The sequence below is a fragment of the Salvelinus fontinalis genome, chromosome 11, assembly GCF_029448725.1.
Source record: "Salvelinus fontinalis isolate EN_2023a chromosome 11, ASM2944872v1, whole genome shotgun sequence".
In the NCBI taxonomy this organism is placed as follows: domain Eukaryota; kingdom Metazoa; phylum Chordata; class Actinopteri; order Salmoniformes; family Salmonidae; genus Salvelinus; species Salvelinus fontinalis.
In genome coordinates this window covers 6448645-6458227 of record NC_074675.1, presented here as the reverse complement: position 1 = coordinate 6458227, position 9583 = coordinate 6448645, and positions in this window count along the sequence as shown.

The following is a 9583-nucleotide window of genomic DNA, read 5'->3' as shown; positions in this document are numbered from 1 at the left end:
CTGTAAAGTCTATGCAGACCGTGTCTCTGTAAAGTCTCAGCAGACCGTGTCACTGTAAAGTCTCAGCAGACCGTGTCACTGTAAAGTCTCAGCAGACAGTGTCACTGTAAAGTCTTAGCAGACTGTGTCACTGTAAAGTCTCAGCAGACCGTGTCACTGTAAAGTCTCAGCAGACCGTGTCTCTGTAAAGTCTCAGCAGACCGTGTCATTGTAAAGTCTCAGCAGACGTGTCACTGTAAAGTCTCAGCAGACCGTGTCTCTGTAAAGTCTCAGCAGACCGTGTCATTGTAAAGTCTCAGCAGACCGTGTCACTGTAAAGTCTTAGCAGACTGTGTCACTGTAAAGTCTCAGCAGACCGTGTCACTGTAAAGTCTCAGCAGACCGTGTCACTGTAAAGTCTCGTCAGACCGTGTCTCTGTAAAGTCTCAGCAGACCGTGTCACTGTAAAGTCTCAGCAGACGTGTCACTGTAAAGTGTCGTCAGACCGTGTCTCTGTAAAGTCTCAGCAGACCGTGTCACTGTAAAGTCTCAGCAGACCGTGTCTCTGTAAAGTCTCGTCAGACCGTGTCATTGTAAAGTCTCAGCAGACCGTGTCACTGTAAAGTCTCAGCAGACTGTGTCACTGTAAAGTCTCAGCAGACTGTGTCACTGTAAAGTCTCAGCAGACTTTGTCACTGTAAAGTCTCAGCAGACCGTGTCACTGTAAAGTCTCAGCAGACCATGTCACTGTAAAGTCTCAGCAGACTGTGTCACTGTAAAGTCTCAGCAGACCGTGTCTCTGTAAAGTCTCAGCAGACGTGTCACTGTAAAGTCTCAGCAGACCGTGTCACTGTAAAGTCTCAGCAGACCGTGTCACTGTAAAGTCTCAGCAGACCGTGTCACTGTAAAGTCTCAGCAAATGTGTCAATGTAAAGTCTCACCAGACGTGTCACTGTAAAGTCTATGCAGACCGTGTCACTGTAAAGTCTCAGCAGACGTGTCATTGTAAAGTCTCAGCAGACCGTGTCACTGTAAAGTCTCAGCAGACCGTGTCACTGTAAAGTCTCAGCAGACCGTGTCACTGTAAAGTCTCAGCAGACCGTGTCACTGTAAAGTCTCAGCAGACCGTGTCACTGTAAAGTCTATGCAGACCGTGTCACTGTAAAGTCTATGCAGACCATGTCTCTGTAAAGTCTCAGCAGACCGTGTCACTGTAAAGTCTCAGCAGACCGTGTCACTGTAAAGTCTCAGCAGACAGTGTCACTGTAAAGTCTTAACAGACTGTGTCACTGTAAAGTCTCAGCAGACCGTGTCACTGTAAAGTCTCAGCAGACCGTGTCTCTGTAAAGTCTCAGCAGACCGTGTCATTGTAAAGTCTCAGCAGACGTGTCACTGTAAAGTCTCAGCAGACCGTGTCTCTGTAAAGTCTCAGCAGACCGTGTAATTGTAAAGTCTCAGCAGACCGTGTCACTGTAAAGTCTTAGCAGACTGTGTCACTGTAAAGTCTCAGCAGACCGTGTCACTGTAAAGTCTCAGCAGACCGTGTCATTGTAAAGTCTCAGCAGACCGTGTCACTGTAAAGTCTCAGCAGACCGTGTCACTGTAAAGTCTCAGCAGACCGTGTCACTGTAAAGTCTCAGCAAATGTGTTACTGTAAAGTCTCACCAGACGTGTCACTGTAAAGTCTATGCAGGCCGTGTCACTGTAAAGTCTCAGCAGACGTGTCACTGTAAAGTCTCAGCAGACCGTGTCACTGTAAAGTCTCAGCAGACCGTGTCACTGTAAAGTCTCAGCAGACCGTGTCACTGTAAAGTCTCAGCAGACCGTGTCACTGTAAAGTCTCAGCAGACCGTGTCACTGTAAAGTCTATGCAGACCGTGTCACTGTAAAGTCTATGCAGACCATGTCTCTGTAAAGTCTCAGCAGACCGTGTCACTGTAAAGTCTCAGCAGACCGTGTCACTGTAAAGTCTCAGCAGACAGTGTCACTGTAAAGTCTTAGCAGACTGTGTCACTGTAAAGTCTCAGCAGACCGTGTCACTGTAAAGTCTCAGCAGACCGTGTCTCTGTAAAGTCTCAGCAGACCGTGTCATTGTAAAGTCTCAGCAGACGTGTCACTGTAAAGTCTCAGCAGACCGTGTCTCTGTAAAGTCTCAGCAGACCGTGTCATTGTAAAGTCTCAGCAGACCGTGTCACTGTAAAGTCTTAGCAGACTGTGTCACTGTAAAGTCTCAGCAGACCGTGTCACTGTAAAGTCTCAGCAGACCGTGTCACTGTAAAGTCTCAGCAGACCGTGTCTCTGTAAAGTCTCAGCAGACCGTGTCACTGTAAAGTCTCAGCAGACGTGTCACTGTAAAGTGTCGTCAGACCGTGTCTCTGTAAAGTCTCAGCAGACCGTGTCACTGTAAAGTCTCAGCAGACCGTGTCTCTGTAAAGTCTCGTCAGACCGTGTCATTGTAAAGTCTCAGCAGACCGTGTCACTGTAAAGTCTCAGCAGACTGTGTCACTGTAAAGTCTCAGCAGACTGTGTCACTGTAAAGTCTCAGCAGACTGTGTCACTGTAAAGTCTCAGCAGACCGTGTCACTGTAAAGTCTCAGCAGACCATGTCACTGTAAAGTCTCAGCAGACTGTGTCACTGTAAAGTCTCAGCAGACCGTGTCTCTGTAAAGTCTCAGCAGACGTGTCACTGTAAAGTCTCAGCAGACCGTGTCACTGTAAAGTCTCAGCAGACCGTGTCACTGTAAAGTCTCAGCAGACCGTGTCACTGTAAAGTCTCAGCAGACCGTGTCACTGTAAAGTCTCAGCAGACGTGTCACTGTAAAGTCTCAGCAGACCGTGTCACTGTAAAGTCTCAGCAGACCGTGTCACTGTAAAGTCTCAGCAGACCGTGTCACTGTAAAGTCTCAGCAGACCGTGTCACTGTAAAGTCTCAGCAGACAGTGTCACTGTAAAGTCTCAGCAGACCGTGTCACTGTAAAGTCTCAGCAGACCGTGTCACTGTAAAGTCTCAGCAAATGTGTTACTGTAAAGTCTCACCAGACGTGTCACTGTAAAGTCTATGCAGACCGTGTCACTGTAAAGTCTCAGCAGACGTGTCATTGTAAAGTCTCAGCAGACCGTGTCACTGTAAAGTCTCAGCAGACCGTGTCACTGTAAAGTCTCAGCAGACCGTGTCACTGTAAAGTCTCAGCAGACCGTGTCACTGTAAAGTCTCAGCAGACCGTGTCACTGTAAAGTCTATGCAGACCGTGTCACTGTAAAGTCTATGCAGACCATGTCTCTGTAAAGTCTCAGCAGACCGTGTCACTGTAAAGTCTCAGCAGACCGTGTCACTGTAAAGTCTCAGCAGACAGTGTCACTGTAAAGTCTTAACAGACTGTGTCACTGTAAAGTCTCAGCAGACCGTGTCACTGTAAAGTCTCAGCAGACCGTGTCTCTGTAAAGTCTCAGCAGACCGTGTCATTGTAAAGTCTCAGCAGACGTGTCACTGTAAAGTCTCAGCAGACCGTGTCTCTGTAAAGTCTCAGCAGACCGTGTCATTGTAAAGTCTCAGCAGACCGTGTCACTGTAAAGTCTTAGCAGACTGTGTCACTGTAAAGTCTCAGCAGACCGTGTCACTGTAAAGTCTCAGCAGACCGTGTCATTGTAAAGTCTCAGCAGACGTGTCACTGTAAAGTCTCAGCAGACCGTGTCTCTGTAAAGTCTCAGCAGACCGTGTCATTGTAAAGTCTCAGCAGACCGTGTCACTGTAAAGTCTCAGCAGACCGTGTCACTGTAAAGTCTCAGCAGACCGTGTCACTGTAAAGTCTCAGCAAATGTGTCACTGTAAAGTCTCACCAGACGTGTCACTGTAAAGTGTATGCAGACCGTGTCACTGTAAAGTCTCAGCAGACCGTGTCACTGTAAAGTCTCAGCAGACCGTGTCACTGTAAAGTCTCAGTAGACGTGTCACTGTAAAGTCTCAGCAGACCGTGTCACTGTAAAGTCTCAGCAGACCGTGTCACTGTAAAGTCTCAGCAGACCGTGTCACTGTAAAGTCTCAGCAGACCGTGTCACTGTAAAGTCTATGCAGACCGTGTCACTGTAAAGTCTATGCAGACCGTGTCACTGTAAAGTCTCAGCAGACCGTGTCACTGTAAAGTCTCAGCAGACCGTGTCACTGTAAAGTCTCAGCAGACCGTGTCACTGTAAAGTCTCAGTAGACGTGTCACTGTAAAGTCTCAGCAGACCGTGTCACTGTAAAGTCTATGCAGACCGTGTCACTGTAAATTCTCAGCAGACCGTGTCACTGTAAAGTCTCAGCAGACAGTGTCACTGTAAAGTCTCAGCAGACCGTGTCACTGTAAAGTCTCAGCAGACCGTGTCACTGTAAAGTCTCAGCAGACCGTGTCACTGTAAAGTCTCAGCAGACAGTGTCACTGTAAAGTCTCAGCAGACCGTGTCACTGTAAAGTCTCAGCAGACCGTGTCTCTGTAAAGTCCCAGCAGACCGTGTCACTGTAAAGTCTTGTCAGACCGTGTCTCTGTAAAGTCTCAGCAGACCGTGTCACTGTAAAGTCTTAGCAGACTGTGTCACTGTAAGGTCTCAAACAGACACATAGTGTACCAGCTCAAGTGAAGGCCAGCTTGTTTCTCTAGAGCTCTCCTGTTGGGCTGCTAGTAAACACCTCTCTTGATTCGGGTGATGAGAGCTCTGGATGTTTCCATTGAGTGTCATTGTTGTCTGTGGGTCTGTTTCCATAGTTTGAGTTCTGGGCTATTCCACAACATGTCCTTCCAAGATCTGCATGTTCAGAAGCTGTAATTTTGGTTTTGGAATAATCACAGGGTATCTCAGAAAAAGCTCCTATATATATATATATAAACAGTGTGTTCCAGTGTGTTTGTGACCAAAGTGGGAGGAAAACATGGTGAAATATGTTGTGAATGCTCACATTAAAACAGAATGAGACTGTTCAAGATGCCGTTATTGTCCATGAAGGAAACAACACTAACTGCTTTTCAGCAATTCACACGACTAAAGTCTCACTGGTTGAAAATAAAACTAAAACATGCCACTTTGTCTTATTATTATTATTATTTAAAAGTATTTTTACCATCTACAGTCTCAATATTATTGGTCTTTTAAACCCATGAGGGTACCAATTCACATCATATTTAATGCCAGTCTACATTTATAGAGTGACTGTGTGTTTAGCACCAAAATACACATGGTAACGACACTATCATTAACCGCAGAGCCATGACATACACTGTATATACAACAGTATGTGGACACCCCTTCAAATGAGTGGGTTTGGCTGTTTCAACCACACCCGTTGCTGACAGGTGTATAAAATCGAGCACACAGATATGCAATCTCCATAGACAAACATTGGCAGTAGAATGGCCTTACTGAAGAGCTCAGTGACTTTCCACCTGGCACACTCATAGGATGCCACCCTTCCAACAAGTCAGTTCATCAAATTGCTGCCCTGCTAGAGCTGCCCCGTTAACTGTAAGTGCTGTAATTGTGGAGTGGGAACGTCTAGGAGCAACAACAATTCAGCCGCGAAGTGGTAGACCACTCAAGCGTAACGCTTAAAAACTGTCTGTCCTCGGTTGCAAATCTCACTACTGAGTTCCAAACTGCCTCTGGAAGCAACGTCAGCACAAGAACTGTTCGTCGAGAGCTTCATGAAATGGGTTTTCATCGCTGAACATCTGGCAATCCGACAGACGAATCTGCGTTTGGTGGATGCCAGGTGAACGCAACCTGCCCCAATACATGGTGCCAACTGTAAAGTTTGGTGGAGGAGGAATTGGGCTAGGCCCCTTAGTTCCAGTGTAGTGAAATCTTAACGCTACAGCATACAATGACATTCCAGACAGTTCTGTGCTTCCAACTTTGTGGCAACAGTTTGGGGAAGGCCCTTTCCTGTTTCAGCATGACAATGCCCCCGTGCACAAAGTGAGGTTCATACAGAAATTATTTGTTGAGATCGGTGTGAAAGAACTTGACTGACCTGCACAGAGCCCTGACCTCAACCTCATCAAGCACCTTTGGAAAAAATTGGTACGCCGACTTGTGAACCAGGCCTAATTGCTCAACATCAGTGCCCGACCTCACTAATGCTCTTGTGGCTGAATGGAACAAGTCCCGGCAGAAATGTTCTAACATCTAGTGGAAAGCCTTCCCAGAAGAGTGGATGCTGTTAAAGCAGCAAAGGTGGGACAAACTCAATATTAATGCGCTTGATTTTGGAATGAGATGTTTGACGAGCAGTTGTCCACATACTTTTGGTCATGTAGTGTATGTGGTTTCTCAAAAATGTCCTAATAAAACTTCTCAAAGGAATATAAAGCGACTTTCCTCATCGAGGTTTGGTACACTCATCTATTAGATGTGAAGCGTGGCTCTTCTATAGGTTTAGACGTTGTGTGTGTAGCTAGAGAGGAAATGGCTTATGTCTTGGAAGCTCCACACCCACGGGGAGCGTCCTGGAGGAAGTGGCTGCTTTGGCATGACTGTGGCTGGGATGAAACCAGAGGTAACACTGGGGCCCCCGGAGGAGGAATGCTTTCTTATATATCCTTGTAAACGTCAGCCTCTTTTTCTGTTTCGTCAGCCTCTCTGTAGGGATCGAGCCTCTCTGTAGGGATCCAGACTCTGGTTCCTGGGCTTCTGGCAAACAGACTGTGGTAATTGCTTCCATCCGTCTTCAGCAGACATGGTATCCAGCAATGGGACAATTATTCTACACGGATCACCCCACTGAAAGCTTTTCCTTCTATCTGTAGTGATCACTTTTTCTTTCTTTATTTCTTTATCTCTCTCTCGCTCTCTAGTGTTTTCTCTCTCTCTTCCTTTGTTTGTTTGTTTTTTCTCTCTCGCTCTCTCTAGTGTTCTCCCTCTCTTTCCTCTCTCCTTTGCCCCGTATCCATCAAAAATCCCTCTGTGGTCTATCTGTCAACTCCATTCACACACGTCTCAGTCTTCTCCCATTAACTGTGTCAGTGATGAAAGTTGTTATTGCCTGACTGACTCAACATGGTGGACATTCAATCCACCTAACAAAACACTTTTCCTCCTGCCTTATTCTCATTGAATGGACAGGAGAGTTTAGCTACAGATGTTTCAGAAGAGATTTCCCCACTCCAGAGGGTTATGTGTTGCCAGAAAAGAGATGTCTGTTTAGTTTGCTAGATTGTTTGTTTCGATGCCGTTCATTTCTCAGTAGGACAAGTTCTTTTGTTACTTCACTAGGTTCCCTAATGCTTGAACAGAAGTCCATGAAATCCATACGGGAACCAACCAAGGCATCAGATAACAGTAATGCCCCTGTTATGTGGAGCTGGGAACAGGAAAGCTGGAATAGCTTTAGGCTTAATACTGCTGGACATTCATAGGGTGTCCCTGGATGTGCTTCTCATTACAGGTCACAGGGGTTCACATACCTGGGTTCAGTTGAGTTGCTTTTCAATGCATCGGAAAACTATTTATTGAAACCGTGTCTGTTTCAGTCGGTGCCTCATAAAATTATATTTAGACCCATTGTAAAAAACTGCATGCATGAACGCCTGTCATGGTCATGTTGATTTGATTGTTGTTATAATAGTAATAACACTGAAAGCAGTAGTCATGGTAATACCTAATAACAACACTGAAAGCAGTAGTCATGGTAATAGTTAATAATAACCCTGAAAGCAGTAGTCATGGTAATAGTTAGTAATAACACTGAAAGCAGTAGTAATGGTAGTAGTTAGTAATAACACTGAAAGCAGTAGTAATGGTAGTAGTTAGTAATAACACTGAAAGCAGTAGTAATGGTAGTATTTAGTAATAACACTGAAACCAGTAGTCATGGTAGTAGTTAGTAATAACACTGAAAGCAGTAGTAATGGTAATAGTTAGTAATAACACTGAAACCAGTAGTCATGGTAGTAGTTAGTAATAACACTGAAAGCAGTAGTAATGGTAGTAGTTAGTAATAACACTGAAAGCAGTAGTCATGGTAGTAGTTAGTAATAACACTGAAAGCAGTAGTAATGGTAGTATTTAGTAATAACACTGAAAGCAGTAGTAATGGTAGTGGTTAGTAATAACACTGAAAGCAGTAGTCATGGTAGTAGTTAGTAATAACACTGAAAGCAGTAGTAATGGTAGTAGTTAGTAATAACACTGAAAGGAGTACTTTATTCATCCCACCAAGGGACATTGCAGTATACATTGGTAAGGCTGAAAGTAGTATCACATGATATCAAATCAAATCAAAGTTTATTGGTCGAATACACAGATTTGCAAATGTTATCGCAGGTGCAGCGAAATGTTTGTGTTTCCAGCTCCAACGGCAAGGTAATAATACCTATTTACTAATTGGTCAAAGCCTTCAGGAAGTAGATCATCTTAGCTAGAAGCAACAGTGATTTAAACCAACCCCTACGCAGGTAATGTGTGAAAATGTTATCATGTGGGTATGCTACAATGTCATACCTGCTGCAGAATCAAAGGCTCTCTCCTGGTACTGTCATACCTGCTGCAGAATCAAAGGCTCTCTCCTGGTACTAGCTGTCATACCTGCTGCAGAATCAAAGGATCTCTCCTGGTACTAACAGTCATACCTGCTGCAGAATCAAAGGATCTCTCCTGGTACTAACAGTCATACCTGCTGCAGAATCAAAGGCTCTCTCCTGGTACTGTCATACCTGCTGCAGAATCAAAGGCTCTCTCCTGGTACTAGCTGTCATAAATGCTGCAGAATCAAAGGATCTCTCCAGGTACTAACTGTCATACCTGCTGCAGAATCAAAGGCTCTCTCCTGGTACTAACTGTCATACCTGCTGCAGAATCAAAGGCTCTCTCCTGGTACTAACTGTCATACCTGCTGCAGAATCAAAGGCTCTCTCCTGGTACTAACTGTCATACCTGCTGCAGAATCAAAGGATCTCTCCAGGTACTAACTGTCATACCTGCTGCAGAATCAAAGGCTCTCTCCTGGTACTAACTGTCATACCTGCTGCAGAATCAAAGGCTCTCTCCTGGTACTAGCTGTCATACCTGCTGCAGAATCAAAGGATCTCTCCAGGTACTAACTGTCATACCTGCTGCAGAATCAAAGGCTCTCTCCTGGTACTAGCTGTCATACCTGCTGCAGAATCAAAGGCTCTCTCCTGGTACTAACAATCATACCTGCTGCAGAATCAAAGGCTCTCTCCTGGTACTAACTGTCATACCTGCTGCAGAATCAAAGGCTCTCTCCTGGTACTGTCATACCTGCTGCAGAATCAAAGGATCTCTCCTGGTACTAACTGTCATACCTGCTGCAGAATCAAAGGCTCTCTCCTGGTACTGTCATACCTGCTGCAGAATCAAAGGCTCTCTCCTGGTACTAGCTGTCATACCTGCTGCAGAATCAAAGGATCTCTCCTGGTACTAACTGTCATACCTGCTGCAGAATCAAAGGATCTCTCCTGGTACTAGCTGTCATACCTGCTGCAGAATCAAAGGATCTCTCCAGGCACTCAGTGCCAAGCTATGTGTATTCTCCAAACTCACATTTAGTCCAGATGCTGCCGAGTTCTTTGTCGAGAGTATTATTATGTCATAAAAGCAGGATGGTTTGGCA